Source organism: Lissotriton helveticus, chromosome 2_1 (assembly GCF_964261635.1).
Source record: "Lissotriton helveticus chromosome 2_1, aLisHel1.1, whole genome shotgun sequence".
NCBI lineage: Eukaryota > Metazoa > Chordata > Amphibia > Caudata > Salamandridae > Lissotriton > Lissotriton helveticus.
Window position 1 is genome coordinate 598,562,549 of NC_136059.1, and position 17,563 is coordinate 598,580,111.

General features: G+C 44.2%; 1 protein-coding gene across 1 annotated transcript in view; it reads right to left on the reverse strand.

Moving 5' to 3' along the window:
* The window catches only part of LOC144818167 (baculoviral IAP repeat-containing protein 1-like), a 1,283,508-nt gene that overhangs the window by 1,178,857 nt on the left and 87,088 nt on the right, over positions 1–17,563 (reverse strand). The gene's annotated exons all lie outside the window — the stretch shown is intronic.

Sequence of the window (17,563 nt, forward strand, 5' to 3'; positions counted from 1 at the left end):
TAGATTAGCACCAGTGTAGTTATTTTTGATTCAGTGTTTCAATAGGAAGGGCATTTTTAGTTTTCTTAATAAATTTGGCGCTGTTCATCAGATCTGAAAAAAACTTTCTAAAACACTGCATCCACTTCATGTCCTTCTTGCCAAGATTAAATGTGCTTGCATTTTTTATAGGGTCTGTGGACACTCTACTCTATGGTCAATGGTACTATGGGAAAGCCATGCTGTAAAATAAGGTTTATGTTGGATCCACGGTTCCAAAAAACACCCCAAAAGGTTTTTACAACAGAAACAAAAACCCATTTATAAGAATAGGTAACACTGAGAAGAACCTTTGTGTTCATGATTTGTTTTGTGCACAGATATAGGTAGAAGTGGATCTATTTCTTCAGGTTGCTTATTCCCGTTGAGGGTGGGAAAAAATTTCCTGGAAAGAGGACTAGCTTGTGGTGGCTCCTCCGCTATGGCGGAGGAGCGCTGCCCCACTGTGTTCAAGCAGAGTGAGAAGCAGGCTGGCGGGTGGGTTGGGCTGCTCTGCTCTCTGGCCAGGGCAGAGGAGGAGTGGTTTGCCCATTCCTAGGTGCGCCATGACTGTTTTGTTGGCCCAAACCAGTCATGCGCACCTTTCCACTTCTCCATGCAGGCTGCATTACATCCTGCATTGAGAACATGGCCACCCCTCAAGACCCTGGCTGAGCACTGTGTCACGGTGCTAAGACAAATCACAACGTTGCACTACAGCATTATGATTGGCTTAGGGGAAGGAGCGTGGCTGCCTGCTTCCTGTTCCTGAAGTCGGAGGCTGCAGAGCAGGAGCAGAGACGCGGGAACAGGCGGCAGCAAGGTAAGTGATTTATTTTAAATTCTTCTCCCTCCCTCCTGCAAACGACCCCTCCGCGACCACCTCCAAATAACATGATTTTGTATCTATTTTTAACTGTAACAGTGGAACAGGAACTTGACTTGTAAAAACATCTTTTTGCATTTCTGATGATGTAACAAGACTTGTTTTCTCCCAGCTCGTGCACTCTGTTCTCGAGTGGAGATCACTGTTGCACAGCCAATAGTAGCGGCGAAGTGTCACTCTCATCCTTCGCCAGCCGCACAATGTGCTTTGCCATTCTCTCACCTAGAGGGATGGTGCATTGTAATGCAGCAGCAGATATGGATGCTACCTCCTGAGAGTCCTGCTTCATTTTGCATTAAATTGCCTTTTATGCCAAGCATTAAGATGCTTCTGCATCAATGATGTTCCGAATGAATATTTACTTAGAACCAATTATAAAAAGTCCTTCTATGTAAGAATGGACCCAAACCGCTTTTTATAATGTTGCATATGAGTAATACAGTGTATTAATCAAGCGTGATATTGTATACAGGCATACATGATTGAATGTATTCACTAGATTGTTCTGCATATACAGAATTGCAAATATTGGATGTTAACAGAGATCGTTGCCCACAGTCACCTTAAAGAAATAACCCATGTATTCTGGTAACACGCACCACATTAACGAGAAATTATCACATTGTTGTGCTTATATTTATGCGTTTTTTGCTTTCATGAGCCGTATTCGATGAATAAAGGTTCATATGCACAGTAGAAGTTTGGGTGTATCAATAAAGTTAGTTCAGATAGATCTTATCTCCAGACATACCCGAGTTACGTCTGTTGACCATTTTCAATATTCACGTGACCGCTTTCAGCACCCACGTGATCGGAACAGAGTAAATAGAAAGATGAGGGGATAGAACTCCGCACGCCGAGTAGAGCGGAGATGAGGGAATCACCAGTGCAGAACATTATGAAGTCGCCGGTAAGATTTAATTCGCCAAACTAGCACTGCAAAACTGAGCTGCTATATAAGCAACCAAATATATAAGTAAAAACGTAAGCCGTGTAACGCTGTTTTTACATTTTTATTTCCGCACAGAGTACGCTGGATTAAAAACTCACAGGTCAGTTCATTCATGTTTACGAAGGTGATGTATGTGCTCATGCCTATCCACCATAGTTTACAGCGGTGATAGCACAAATAAGTACAGCATGTTGTACTCACACGTCAGTACTAGTACAAAGTACACAGGGGGTTAAAAGGTCGATAGAGAATGTCGTGCACATTAATTCGCTTGTTACACACCACCTCGACCCAGTACACGTATGGTACCAATGTATTAAATATTGTACTCACAATGCACAGTGACACAGGTGGAGCAAAAGTAACGATATGAATAAAATGATAATTTTATGTTTCTTTCATGTACCAAATTAGACATATGATATATTGTTTCAGAGTTTACAAAGTCCCCTGACGAAGGACGGCATGCTCGAAATGCATTGGGCGCAAAATTGTACTTATGACATGAAAATGGAATGTCGCAAACAATGAAAATATCTTCACTATTTGAAAAATAAATCAATGGAATGAGATGAACATTTCTGCATAAGTTATTTTGAATTCGAATGAATATTGATTTACGAGTGCAAGTTTGGAGTGTATCTTGGGACTCAGGACACACATATCAATCCCGAATGAATATTTGCCATGACCTCCAAGGCTGAGTTTCTTTTCACATAATATGCACATGTCATATTTCGATGATAGCTTTTTCTGTCCAGCAGGGTTGGTGTAGAATTGTCACATGATAGAACCACGTGGAGACCTAGTGTCTTCAGGAGGATCTTCACCGCTATCCTCAGCAGATTCTTTTGGGTTTCCTCTGTGCTTTCATCCTGCCCAGAAGCAAACCTGCAATTGGGAAATATTTTCTAGCTCCAAAAACGAAGGCCAGCAAAACACCTCAGTTAGGCTCCTCTGCTCTGGATCTCCCGTAGCAAGGACTGTAGGGCCATGTACATACAGACAAGAAATATTTGCATGTGTAATCATTTCATCATAAGAACCAAGGAAACCCAAAACGCCTTGGACTTGCAATACTAGTCCCGAGTACTATGACTACAAGAAGGCTGAGTTAAAACTTGGACATTTTAAAATGTACCTCTTTAGTCCTGAGTTTTAATTTCCCGTAGTAAACTCCTGGCTTTAAACATTAAAAATGAGGTTTTTTTCTTATCAAACTTGTAGGAAATCTGCCTTTTCATCTTTACTGGGTCCTGTTTTTGTTTACCAGCTTTAGAACTCTGTCCACTTTACCCTCGTTAACTAGTAGCAAAGAGCCTGTGCTTCCCCTGTAAACATGGTTGAACTGGTATTTTCCTAATTGGCCTATTTACCTTATGTGTAAGTCCCTAGCATATGGTACTAAGTGTACCAAGAACCAAGAAGTTATATCCCAACAGTAGATTGCAGTACCTATTATGGCATCCACCACAGTGGCAATGCAAACATGGTTTCAGGGCTTCCGATGTAGCCTGACTGTAGCAGTTTACAAAAAGCAACGTGACCTGTCAAATTGGACCCTGGGACAGGTAAAAAAAATGTAATACCAAATACTTACAAGTATGACATAGAAATTTAAAGTTAACGTGTTCTTACAGTGACTCGCACTCAAAAGCTATTTTCAGTGTAAGACGGCTGGCTGACTCACATTTAAACACTGAGAAGCAAGATTAAATGCTGGTACTGCTAACTCGGGAAAAAAATGAAACAACTTAAATCAAATTCAATGGAGAATCAGATTTTTATCAGCCATTAAGGAAAATAACCTTTTAAAAAAAAAACTTTCTAGCCTGAAGATGTTGGTAGCTAAATTGCATTAATTCCCCAGCTTCTCCCAGCCTGCACGTGACCTGAACAAGATGTGAATGAGGTGTAAAATTCCTCCCAAGAGCTATACAATAGGTCACTATGACTAAAAGGTCGACCTAAATGGGCAAAGGTGACTCCTTCGAGCTCAGCAGAAGGATGCGGGCTGTGCCTATCCTGTTGACACTAGACTGTTATATCCTGCTTGACAGGTCTACATATAAAAATTGGAGTACGCTTCAAAGGGAGAGATCAGGATGCCAAGACAATTCTTGAGAATGCCATGTTTGGTCACTGAAGGATCCTGCAGTTTTTTCTCTGGGCTTACATATAACACTTGGGGCACACTTGAAAGGGAGACAAAGGATGCAAAGACAATAATTATGGATCCACTGTCTTATGGCCGAAGGACCCTGTATTTTTCCTACCAGACGTCTGTCTCCAGGTTTATTGACATTACAGTGCCTGTTCCAATCTGGATTTTAGTGTTGCATGTGGAGGGGCTCTAGGATTACCATAATACTCTCCCCCCAGCCCTCAGAACCAAATGTAGTGTTGTTGAAGACTTCGCCATTTCTAGAATGCCCTGATGCATTGTGGGCCTACTTGTGGTAAGACGAACAGGAACTGCGGAAATAGTGGGTAGGTTTGGCACCTGGATTTATTTTTGGTTAGGGAGGGGCTAGAACTCACCACCGCCCACTTACTAGTTCCAAGTGTAAATGTGGCACCTCCTTCAGAACACAGTCCAGAAGAGGACTGGACCTGCTGTCTGCGACTTTGATAGGAGCCCTGGAGGACTGGACCTGCTCCCTCATGTACCCAGGCCAAAACATTGTAATCCAAGGGTCAGTTGGCTGACCTCTTGTGTGTCTACATAGAGACAACAGGCTGCAGTAGCCCCTTTCATGGAATTACCTAGTGAGCCAGTGGCAACTACACCTGAACTGGAACCCTCCCGATGGCCTGTGCATAACACTCTGAGTCTCTAAATGCCTTTTCTGAGATTCTGGGGACCTTAGAAGTGTTCTGGTGTGGTTGGTTGGGACGTAAAAGATTACATCAGAAGGTTAAAGTTTGAACAGGATGATTCTGTTTGGCGTATCTGAATTGAGCTCCATTGTAATTAGTCTCAAATTGCATCTAGGTCCCAGTCTACATTGCCCATTGGCTATCATCGGTGCCCAGTATTGTTTTGCACAATTTCTACATAAATCTTTAAAAATTCATATACCTGTTTCCCTGATTGGATTTTCTAATCGTGATGTAATTTCTTTTTATTAAATTCTACTCTATTTTTATAATTTGGTTTGGGTTTTTTATTGTTTTGTGTAAATACTTTACACATTGCCCTATGTTCAGCCTCTCTGCTCTGTGCCATAGCTCCCAGGGTGTTGAGATGAAGTTAATTTAGTGTCTTTGAGGATTCACCCTGACAAGGGTTGCAATCAGTCTTTGAAGTGGGCAGTCGCCACCCCAAATAATAATCTAATTTCTTACATTAGTGTTCAGCAATGGTATCCAGGACTTGTATTTTGCAGTTCCATGCAGTGATTAAAGGTTAAATAAAAATCCCTTTTTAAATTGAAATCAAAAATTTACTTTTTTGATTTTAAATTGGGTTTTGATTTTCACTGGGTCATTTTTTATTTATTTCCTGAATTTATTTTTGCCATTTTTTGCACTTTACGTTTTATGGAACATGGAGGTGGATCTGGCTAACCTAGAGTGCCTTTGCATGAGAGAACTGCAGAGCATGTGCAAGCAAACAGACTGAATTGGAAGCAGCAGTGCACAAAGGAGGACTATAAAATTGCCGTCAGAACCTACGAGGAAGCCACTCAGCTACAGTGCACATCAGAAGAGAATGAGGTTGAGGGTGAAGAGGGAAATGAGAAAGACAACGAGAAAGCCCCAATGCCAGGGGAGTGTTCTCCCCAAGAAGCAGCATCACCTGTATTGTCCAGAGCAGGGAGCAGTATGTCTGCCCACAGTCTGTTTCCATCCGAACTGTATGACAGGAAAGTTGAGAGGGCCTTGAAGCTGCAACTGGCCACTCTGACCCCTGAGAAGAAGGAGCGGGCCCTGCCTGCAGACAAAAAGAAAGCAGCTGCAGTCTTTGATGCTGAAAAGGAAAAGGCAATTACAACCCTGGCCCTGGAAAAAAATAGTTTTGCCTCAGAGACAAAGAAGGCCCTGTTGGCCTTTGAGAGGACCAGGTGCAAGATAGATCTGTGGGACTCTGAGTCCAGTGATGTTGGCAGCAATGGCACTGAAGTACCTAGGAAAGGTCAACCAGTCTAGAAACTAAGGCTACAGAGACCCAAAAGAAGAGGAGGATGCCATCCACAGTGGGAGGACCCAGGGGCCTGAGAAGAGGGCAGCCCAGAAGTTACCCTGCTGAAGCCATTTCTGGCCTAGACATGCTGCTTGCATTGTCAAACTTACAGAGGACAGAAGACCTTTGCCAGGCTGACTCCTGCATGACACAGACAGAGTGTCATCCTTAAGGGGTGCTGTGTGTCCGTCCTAGCAGTCCTTCAACTTCTAGGGATCCATTCAGTCTCAGGGTACAGACCTTGAACTGAAAGGCCAGTGTCAGGGTGCCCCTCCCTAGGATGGCAAAAAAGAGTGCAATGTTAATATCTATCACCCAAAGGTGCAGACTTCAACTTTGAGAAACCTAGGAGGCCAACCAGACTTCAGAAGAGGGTGGGCAAATTCTTGTCAGCCCCACAATTGGAAGTGAGACCTACCCAAGGCCCCCGATGAGAGTCTCAACCTGGCAGTCGTTCACTAGTGGCAGAGATTGATAGAGAGCCACAGGTAGGGTTAGAAGGGGATAGAAAAGACAAGTGTCACTGCAGAAATCCATGTTCTATCACCTGACCAGGGAGGTCCATCAAGGGATTCATTAGTCTACCCTAGTTCTCAGGTGGGAGTAGACTGTGTTAGAAATCTTCCTTTTCTGCACTGTCACCCCAGATATTTTGCCTTTGCTGGAAACATATTTTTATTTGTGGGCGTTACATCTCTGGGCACTTTGGCTTTGCTGACCAATAGAAAAGTGCCTGTGCTCTCCATGTAAAAATGGTTGAATAGGCATATTCCTAATTGGCAAATGTAACTTGCTTATACATCCCTAGTAAATGGTGCAAAGTGTACCCCTGACCTAAAAGTTAAAGGATACTAGTGAGCTGAAGCACCTATTGTGCCATCCACTACTCTGGCAATGCAAGCCCCTACCCCTATAGCCTGACTGTTGCAGTGTGGAAACTGCAATTTGACCTGCTAAAAGAAACCCTTTTCAAGGCTAAAACCTTCCCTTTAATTATTAATAACACACCCCTATGTAGCCCTGGTAGCCTAGAAGATGGCCCTAATGCCCGCCAATGAGCACAAACGCAGTTCTCACTGTGCCACAGGACCAACCTGACTGCATGGATGCTCCAGATGGGGCCCATGAGGTGCAAAGATCTTTGTAATAGAATGTCTCTGTCCCTGTAATGTAACAGTTTGGCCACCACCGGCCTCGGGGGACGACCCGGTGCCGGTGGCCGCACTGGGACTCGATGCGCTCTTTCCAGGGTATAGAACTGTGTAAGCCCTTCTGGCGCAATCACTGTACAGAGCCAAGGTTCCAAATATGACATCATATTGCCCTTTTCAATCCCCTCCGGCAGGCCCAAAATGCATATGTTATTCCTCCGATGGCGTCCCTTGCTATCCTCCGCTCTTCGTTCCAGTATTTTGACCCTGCCGGTTGATTCCGCCATTTGTTTAAGAGTTGCCTGATGGGCTGGGGACAACTCCTCGAGGGATGACTGCACCACATTTACCCGGTCACTTAATTTTTGATGTCAGGCACATAAGAGTCCCAATCCTATGGCACGTGCTTAAATCTTGGTGTAATGTCTCTTTCGTGTCCGATATCACCTCCAAGATTTTAGCTAGCTGCTGTCTTATGGGGTCCTCAAGGTTTTGCGCCTCAGGTATATTCCGAGCCGCCCCCCGTTGGTCCTCCTCCTGCTCCGGGACGGCCTACGTTAGTTTTGGTCTGGCTTTCCCCATTTCTGCTCACAGAAGAAAGGGGTTACCTGCCCGAACAATTAAAAAATGGCCCAAACAAGGTTCCAATTGTAATTATATTGACCCTACACCACATAAGAAATTCCCGGACACAAGTTTATAGAAATATAAAAAAGGTTTTTTGGGGAATTTTTATTTTATATGGTCATATTAATCCATTTCAAAAACACAGTCAAGGTTGATTTCATGAAAGTCATAAATATTAAATACACAGAAATTACAGACAATAAATAATAATGCTGTATCATTTACATTCTCGTTATAGCCCTGACACCACACAACACTATCATACTCACATACATACAAACCAATTCATTCACATTCAACAGATTCATATATCACTCCACAGAGATGTTATGGTCTGGAATCAATAGGGGACAGTTGGAACAATATCCTGAATCGCTCAGATGATCCCCAGACGGTGACAAACGCCAACACGCGTATCGGTTTGTAGCCCAACTCAGGGCTGCACCTTCTTCAGGGCGGGGGTGTGGATGGGTGGGGGAGACACGACAATGAAGAATATCTGAAAGGGAAATATTTATACATTTTAAGTTTTCAGGAATTATCAGATGTGGTATTAGGGGTCAGTAAAGTGAAATCTAAAGAACATTAAAAAACAGGGGCGAGACTCTCAGAAGTTCAAAGAAAAAGGGTCAAAGGAACAGAGCTCTATGTACCACGAAAGCACTAGAGAGCCACTCATAACCCATCAGAGTAGTGGGTTCAAAGGGAATAAAGGTCGGTCAATGTTGTATCACTAAACAGTACATTCCAAAAAATCCTGATTGTGAGTTATGAGGAAATAAACAATTGTGTACTGTAAAACATACCAGTGCTCAGTAAATTAAAAAATCACCATAGCCACACCCAAGATTGTATGGAAAGACAAACATCTCAGAAAAGATTTCCCGAATAGAGTGAAGAAAAACATGCATAAGACAATCCAAGAATAAAGTACAGGTAAGGCCCCATTCTAATTTTCCAAGGAAGGCAGTAGTTTTAATCTTTTGAAACCTCGCTGGGGGAAAATATCATCACAGCTGTATGAAATAGGGGGAGAAACCACATTCCCTACTACATCCCTAAATGTCCTATAGCGAGAAAAGGGGAGATAAGAAAAGGACAATAAGTTCATACCAGAACGGATTCGAGTACCGTAGCACTTCTGAGGGTAATTATCGCGGCATTCCGCACTGGCAGAGACGGCGGCAGGGAGGCCAAACTTCATAGGTGTGAGGCTGGATCCATCGGTCCTAGGGGGGAGAGAAATTAAAAGAACCATATAAGCAGGCCTTCGATAAAAGAGGGAGAGGTTCAATAAGACACAGACTCGAGTCAACCCTCCCACACGTAGTCGATGGATAAAATAATTCGGCTAATGCCCCTAATGCCTGACCCCTACAGGAGAGGACTCTCAGCGCAGAGGGCGCGGGGTAAAAAATACCTATTCCCCGGTAAATTTGTTGGGCCAGCCGCTAGTGGTTCTATTGAGGTGCTGGAAACCTCAGATATGCTATAGAGGCTCACGAAGGCAGGCAAGGTTGTCGGGTCATCCACTCGCCAGCGTATTTATTCAGGGACATTCGTAGTATCTTCACGCGTCCAGAATGGGGGCTACGTGGCGGTCTTCACGGCGGTTTCCTGCGAAGAAGGACACTCACAGGAAAATCCCGATTTTAAAGTAGCCGCGATGCACGCCTGAGATACAAACGCGAGCCCGGGAGGTAACGCGAGACTAGGCAGGGCCATGAAAACAAAGGGCGGACCTGCCTATTAGGTAGATGAGTCGGCCATCTTGAGCTATCCAACCACAGAATAAAATCATCTACCGGATTGTCCTTGGGATAAATATATCACACAATTATGCTAATGGAAAGAGCCAGGAAAAGTTTATATAGTAAGTAAAATTCCAACAGACTATACAGGGTCAGGCCACAGGTTTTAAATGACCCGAAAGGACTAATATTAATAATACATAGGAACAGTATACGGAGGTGGAGGAAGGGAAAAAATGTAGATAGAGGTTCTAAATAAGGGCATTAGCCCAAGGACATTCCTCATTGAGGCCTCCCTCCACACTGTTCAAATAGTATATCCAAAAGACCTCCCTTTTTCGTCGAATGGAGGTAGGATCAGATCCAGAGCATGGTTTGATTTTTTCAAGAATGGACCACTTCAGATGGTTCACAATGGGAGCGCCCATTTTGCCTGTCCTAATATTAGACTTGTGTTCCCCTATCCTGGTACGTATTTCTCGTCCAGTTTCCCCAATATATGGGAGATTACATGGACAGAGGATAATGTAGATCAAATTGGAACTACGACAGTTCGTCATTTTGGTCAGGGACATGGTGCGTTCAGGGGTAGTGATGATGTTGCCCGTGAGGGCATTAGGGCACGCCTGGCAATTTCCACATCGATGGTAGCCCATTTCTGCCCCACAGGCACTTTAACGCCTCAGCATGATCTGAAGAGGTTCCCAACATGGCCCCTTCCAAGCCAGTTGCAGCAAGGACAACAGACAGGGACCCAAGACCAGCAGCACAAAGTGTCCACTGGGTTCAGCGTCTCCTCCCTCACGCAGTCCCAACGACTCGATGGCCAGGCTTCACGTATGCGGTGGCCATGTCCCGAACCCTACCCCACAACAAGAGGGGGCAGGATGGAGGAAAGAGGAGCCCCTCCCGATCAGCGGCCCCTATGGGGGGACCACCGGCTCCGGGAACCAGGCACTCACCCCTCCTCTAGGATCACCAGGCTGTTGTGTGGCGTTTTAGGCTCCAAGTGAATTTTCCTGATACATGCATACGTTCCTTTCAAGGATGTTGAAATTCCACTAACAATACAAGAGCATGCGCTCTGGTTTAAAGGCGCCATACAACATATAAAGCACATTACCAGGCTCGGTCCACTAGGTAGACTAGGAGCAACAAGGCCGGTATTAGCCAGCTATACACCACATCCTGCCATTGACGAAATGACAGATGAGGAACTGATAGTTCAACTAAAGGAGCTAATTAAAATCCACAGACAATTGGTTCAATATGTCATGCGGACTCTTACAACCCAACCGGCAATTAGGATTCCGCAACACACCCCTTACAACGGGAACACAAATAAAATTACACCACAGACTATACAATCAGTCATTGGTAAATTACCCGCAAAACGGGAACAAATTCCATTCTGAATAGCTCAAAAAATCACTCAAATCGAGGCAGTATTTCCTGATACTACCCATCATGAGAAACACAGAATTGTAACAATCTGTTTACCGATGGGGTTCGCACCACACCTGGAGGACTGTGACACTTGGGGTACAGTCTTTGCTGCAATTTACACCAAAACACATGGTGTTCCGTCAATGGCGGTAATACCAGACGTCCCGAAATAGATTCAAAATGAATACGGGGCAGAGCCTCCCTTAAATCTGGGTATGAAATTATTGAAGAATTTCAAACAGGTCTCAACAATAATATTAGCTAATTATAAAGGTGAAGCAGCATCCGTGGCTATCCGACAAAAGTTAAGGGAGTTTGATGTAACTGAGCTACCTCAAGATCTAACCAGAATAATTGAAAAATCCTATGAAGAACTAGGTAGAGACAGTTTGGGTGGTAAACCAGTTAAACCCCAACTGACCGAAAGTCCTGAGAAGGTTTTTATTAAAAAAACTTCTACTACACCTAAAAGAAGTGGGAGAACACTAAACGAACTTCTAAAGAGAAGCGTTCTCAATCCAGAGGTAGGTCTCCTCTAAAGGAGCCCTCTGAAAGGAGGTATAACCTCAGGAATAGGGATAATTTGAGAAAACCTGATAGATATCAAGATACTGATACACGTTCCTCTCGTACCGTTCAGACTTCATCACAGAAATCCGAAAGAAGAGGACGGTCAGAATATAAGGAAGAACGCGTAAAGACCAAAGACGATCAACACAAAAAATAAGAAAACTCAATTCACCAAATCGAAGGTAGCAGGTCTAAAAATCAGACATCCCGAGGATCTTGAGGACACAACTCAAGAACGGGGAATGGGCTCAAACGATGTTGGACAGCGCAGCAGAAGTCACCATAGCTCGCAAGAACTTGAAGGATCATCTGGAGACTGGACTTGAATGAGTACATCCAAGGTGAAACTGCAGATACCAGGTTTAGTGTCCCACATAAGTTATATGAAGTAACACTCCGGATGGAGGGGGACATAACAAGAAAAATAGGAGCACTCTTTTGGGAGAAGCTCTCTCAGGGTTATGACATTCTTCTAGCTGAACAAGACTGGCCACCTGAATTTGTCAGGGAGTGCCGAAGAAATAATTATGCCAGCCTTCTCCAATAATATTCCAATTCATTTAAAATATACCTATGCCAGGAAATGGGCAGTGGCCCAGGCTCCTGCATTACACAAAAATCATGTAGGATGGGATGAGGATTCTCCTCGCCATAAAATCCAATTAAAAACTCAACCAGCTGCACAAAGGCAGTATCCAGTTAAGCAAGAAGCTAAAAAACAGGTCAGGGAGATATTAAATCAACTTGAATACCAAGGGGTGATTGAAACATGCACCTCGTCTATGAACAATTCTTTGTTTCCTGTCTCCAAACCAGACAATACAGATCATCAAGTATTGGATTACAGACATTTAAACTCCTGTTGCAAAACGTTTGCAGAACAAAATGCACACAGTGCAGCACTAATGAATAACATTGTGCGTAAAAAATGTAAAACCACTTTAGATATTTCTAACGGTTTCTTCTGTCAAAACATTGTATATGAAAGTAGGTATTTGACCGCACTTCAATAATGGGGACACAGAGTGAATTCTGTTGTCTCCTTCAGGGATTCAAGAATAGTCCAGGGTTATTTTCAGCCAGAGTAACAGAGTTACTACAAACCTATGATGATGAGGCATTATCATATGTAGATGGCATCTAACTTACGGACGATGACTTGGACAGGCACTTGAACAGAGTGAATACAATTATATTTGGCTTTGCCTCTGAAGGGTATACATTCAATTTAAAGAAATCGGGGATTGCCCACCTCAATGTCCTTTTTCTGGGATATGAGTTATCAAGAGAAGGCAAAAGCCTGGCAGCCAACTTTTTAGAAAATTGTGCGCTGCTCCAACCTCCAAAAACGCTGACGCACCTCATATCTCCCCAGCCAGCACCCCGAAGAACCCCACGGAAGTGAGAAGCTTTCTTGGCACGGCTACATACTGTGGAAGATTCATTCCGAACCTCGCTGCCCTGTCAGAACAGCTCCATGCCCTCACAGGCAATGACCACAAGTGGAAGTTGACTGTGGCCGCCAATACTGCATTCAACAACATCAAGGCAGCGCTGCTAGAAAAGACGTTATGGCTTACTTCCATCCAGGGCGGCGTACTGTTGGACTCGGAGCAGTCCTTCTTCAGGAGCACAGCCCAGAAGCCTGGAGGCCGGTAGCATACGCTAGTAAGGCCCTCACAGACACTGAAACAAGGTATGCCCAAATTGAGAAGAAGGCCTTGGCGATTAAAGGGATGTTTCAACATTTTCACTTATACCTGTGCGGCCAAGAATTCCAAGTCGTAACCGACCACAAACCCCTACTCCCGCTCTTTGCAGGATCGTCCAGGCTGGCACCGCCGAGGATAGGGTGATGGGCGGTGCAGCTGCAGTCCTACAATTTCAAGGTAATTTTTCATCCTGGGGCCCACAGCCCGGCAGACTACCTATCACGCCTCCCAGAATCCATACCGCTTCAAAAATCATCAGCGGATGCATCTCACTCACAGGCATGCGTGAAGATGGTCTCGCAAGGAGCGTGCCCACGGCCATGACACTTGTGGAGATCGGCCGTGCCACTACTGAAGACGAGACACCATCCCAGGTGAAAACCACACTGTTGAGCAACGGCTGGGCACATTTCATGGATCGGACCTGAGCTCTCAGGGCAGAAGTCAGCCACGCTCCACAACACATCTGGCATGTGTGCCACAAACTTAGCGTAGGTGAGCAGGGAGTCATCCTGAGAGGACATGTGATTGTGATTCCGGAAAGGCTGCAGAAACAGATACTCCTGCTGGTGCATGTTGGACATAAGGGGAAGGCCAAAACAAATGCCAGGCTGAGGAACAAAGTATGGTTTTCCGGCAATGGATTCCTTGGTGGAGGAAATGGTGAGACTGTGCCATGCCTGCACCATCACAGGGGGAGATCCGGCGCCGGTGATCACCGAAGAACCCAGCGAGACCCCCTGGGCCAAAGTCAGCCTTGACTTCGGAAGTTTCTTCAATGGATGCAACATGCTGGTAATGGTAGACTCCTTCTCGAAGTTCCCCGTTGTGGAGGTTCTGGCGTCGACGGCGTTCACACACATAAAGAGAGTCTTGGACAAGACATCCGCACTGATGGGTCTGCCCGATAATCAGATCAGACAATGGGGCCCCGTTCCAGGGCCGGGAATTTCAAGAATACCTGGAAAGTAAAACGATTCATCACCGAAAGATCACCTCAAGCCAATGAGGAGGTGGAGCGTCTGATGCGAACACTCAACCGAGCACTGCGCATTGCCGTAGACCAAGGAGAAGATGCAGAAACGGCACTGACCCAATTCCTTGGTGCCTATCGACACACCCCACAGCACCACCGAGTGCGTCCCATCCCACCTACTTTTCAAGCAGCCCCTGCGAGATAGCATCCCGACAGACCCAACGTGGGAGCCCCCGGAACGAGACAACGAAGGTAGAGATGTAGAGGGGTAGAGAGAGAGAGAGAGGTAGAGAGAAGCAGAGAGGGAGAGGTAGAGAGCACATGACCTTTAAGTTGTAATTTTCCTTTTTTGAACCTCCTGAGGGTGGATCTTATAGTTTATGATACATTGCAAGAAGAGGACGTATCCACCTCCAGTGTCCGGTTTTGGACACTACCTCTTCACTCCCTATTTTGTTAAATAGAGGTAATTCTTTGCCTACAGAGGCACCCATGGCACAATGCTGATACATTTGATGTAATTGTTGGTATAAGGGGAACCCCTGGCAAAATGGTGGTGAAGGAACACTTGAGGCAATTCCTGACATGAGGAACACCAGTGGCAAAAATTATGGTGGTAACATACAAGAGATAATGATGCTTTGACATGGTCCCCCCCCCATAGCACTTAGCCCACCTCGCCAATCCTGGCCCTTAACTTTGAAAACACATATGCCCTAGACCCAACCGCACCACTGCCACCTCCACTGGATAGGAGCTGGCTCAACCAAACTTCCCCCAACAACTACCAAGCTCCCAGCAAACTACTTGTTGCCTACTCTGGTGCTGCTGCAGAACTTCCCCCTCACCCACAGTTAGCGTTGCAGATGTACACTTGTCTCACTAGTTTTCCATCGCCCATAAGCTTTCGATCTAAGCCACACAATTAGAATGCTCACACCCAGCCTCAGCGAGGGCGCGCTTCTTCGTTGTTACACCCAGATCCAACACCTCCATGTGTCACACAGTGGGCTAGAACCCATAGATTGCAATTCTGTTTCAAACTGTAACCGTTGCAGTGCACATGATGTAATGGCTCTGACAAGTTATGCAAAAGGAAAAACCTCAATAAAGTCAACAACCATACAGGAGATAATTCATGACATATCGGAGAACAACCATGCCACATTTGGGGAAGCAGGTAATGTAGCCTGGTCTATTGTATGTCATTATTGGCATAAGGGGGCACCTGTGGCATATGGGGGCACCCATGACAAACTGCTTGACCTAGCACAATTGCGGTAATTAATGATATACAGGAGTTCCCACATCAAATGTTTTTAAAAATTGGTTAAACTACAGCAGAGCGCCTGGCTTCATTGACACTGCATGAATGTACTTCAACATTTACTGATTATCCTTTCCAAGGGTATCTTCTTTGAGGAAACTCATGTCTGTAGTTTAACATACACTATTTGCCCTCCTGAAGAAATTGGGATTTTTCACTTTACTTGCCTGCCAGAATTCAGAACAAATATTACACCCCACCACAAAGCTCAACTGCCACCAATGTTATTCCCACTTCAACACCCACATCATCTTCAAATCAGCTACCACACATACAAGCTTAACAGAAATGTCACTCCTGCATATCTAGCTAGTAATTTTGCCACTTTTGCTGTACAGCTCCACATGAGCAGCCAGGACATCAAGAGGCTAGAAATTGGAAATGCAAGAAAAACACAGAAGGCTTGCCTCATTGTAAATGATCGTACTGAGGACATGCAACTCCTTTTTAAGTGTTCCACTGCTTTCCAGGTACATTTGCACTCTACAGATACTTTTACATGCATACAAGGCTGAAAGTATAACAAAGGCGTAAGTGAGCAACAGTGCTACCTTAATGCTGTTGAAAAGTACATTTGCAAAGCACCAGTACACAAAGGAGCCTATTCACTAAGATAAATAAATATGATCAATAGGGATTTATTGAGCGGGAGGGACTTATCCCCCATGAGAGTTTCCAGGCACTGGGTGTGGGGGAGGATTTTTTTTTTGGCTGCCCCAGGCTATTTGTTAAGGAGCCAGGTCTTTAGACTCCTACTGAATTCTAGTAAGGTTGTCACAGATTGCAGGTGCAGGTCGTTCCAGAGTATGGGTGCGAGGTGGGAGAAGGAGCGAAAGATAGATGTGCACAGCTACAAAGAGGCATCATGTTGTGTGTCACGGATCACTACCATAATATCGACAGACAGAATATCTACTAGCAAAAATATCGATGCCAAAATATCGACAGACAGAATATCGAGTTTGTATCTACAAACAGGTAAGAACAAAAATATTGAGTCAAAAATATCGTTTACAAAAATATAGTTTACTAAAATATGGACTTTATTAAAAACAGTGTTAAATTAAATTAATAGTTAAAATTGATTACTAAAATATACTTAAAAATACTTAAATTAACTTATAATAATTAAATAATTAATAAAAGTTATAAAAAATTTTTTACAATCATATTTGTTAAAACATATATATATAGCACCATTATATAATTAAATAATATCCAATATTATTACTGTAGGATAGCAGAAGTGTAAAAAATACTATTCCCACTCACGAGAGTGCAACAGTACGGAAAGCGTTGGATAGCGTAGAGTTAAAAATGACTATTCCCACTCCAGTGAGTGCAACAGTAGAGAAAGCGTTGGATAGCGCAGAGGTAAAAATTACTATTCCCACTCCAGTCGGTGCAACAGTGGGGAAAGCGGTGGATAGTGTAGGGGTAAAAATTACTATTCCAACTCCAAAGAGTGCAACAGTAGGGAAAGCGTTGGATAGCGTAGGGGTAAAAATTACTATTCCCACTCCAAATAGTGCAACAGTAGGGAAAGCGTTGGATAGCGTAGGGGTTAAAATTACTATTACCACTCCAGGGAGTGCAACAGTAGGGAAAGCGTTGGATAGCGTAGGGGTAAAAATTACAATTCCCACTCCAAATAGTGCAACAGTAGGGAAAGCGTTGGATAGCGTAGGGGTTTAAATTACTATTCCCACTCCAAAGAGTGCAACAGTAGAGAATGCGTTGGATAGCGTAGGGGTAAAAATTACTATTCCCACTCCAGTGAGTGCAACAGTAGGGAAAGCGTTGGATAGCGTAGGGGTAAAAATTACTATTCCCACTCCAGTGGGTGCAACAGTAGGGAAAGCATTGAATAGCGTAGGGGTTAAAATTACTATTCCCACTCCAGTGGTTGCAACATTAGGGAAAGCATTGGATAGCGTAGGGTTTAAATTACTATTCCCACT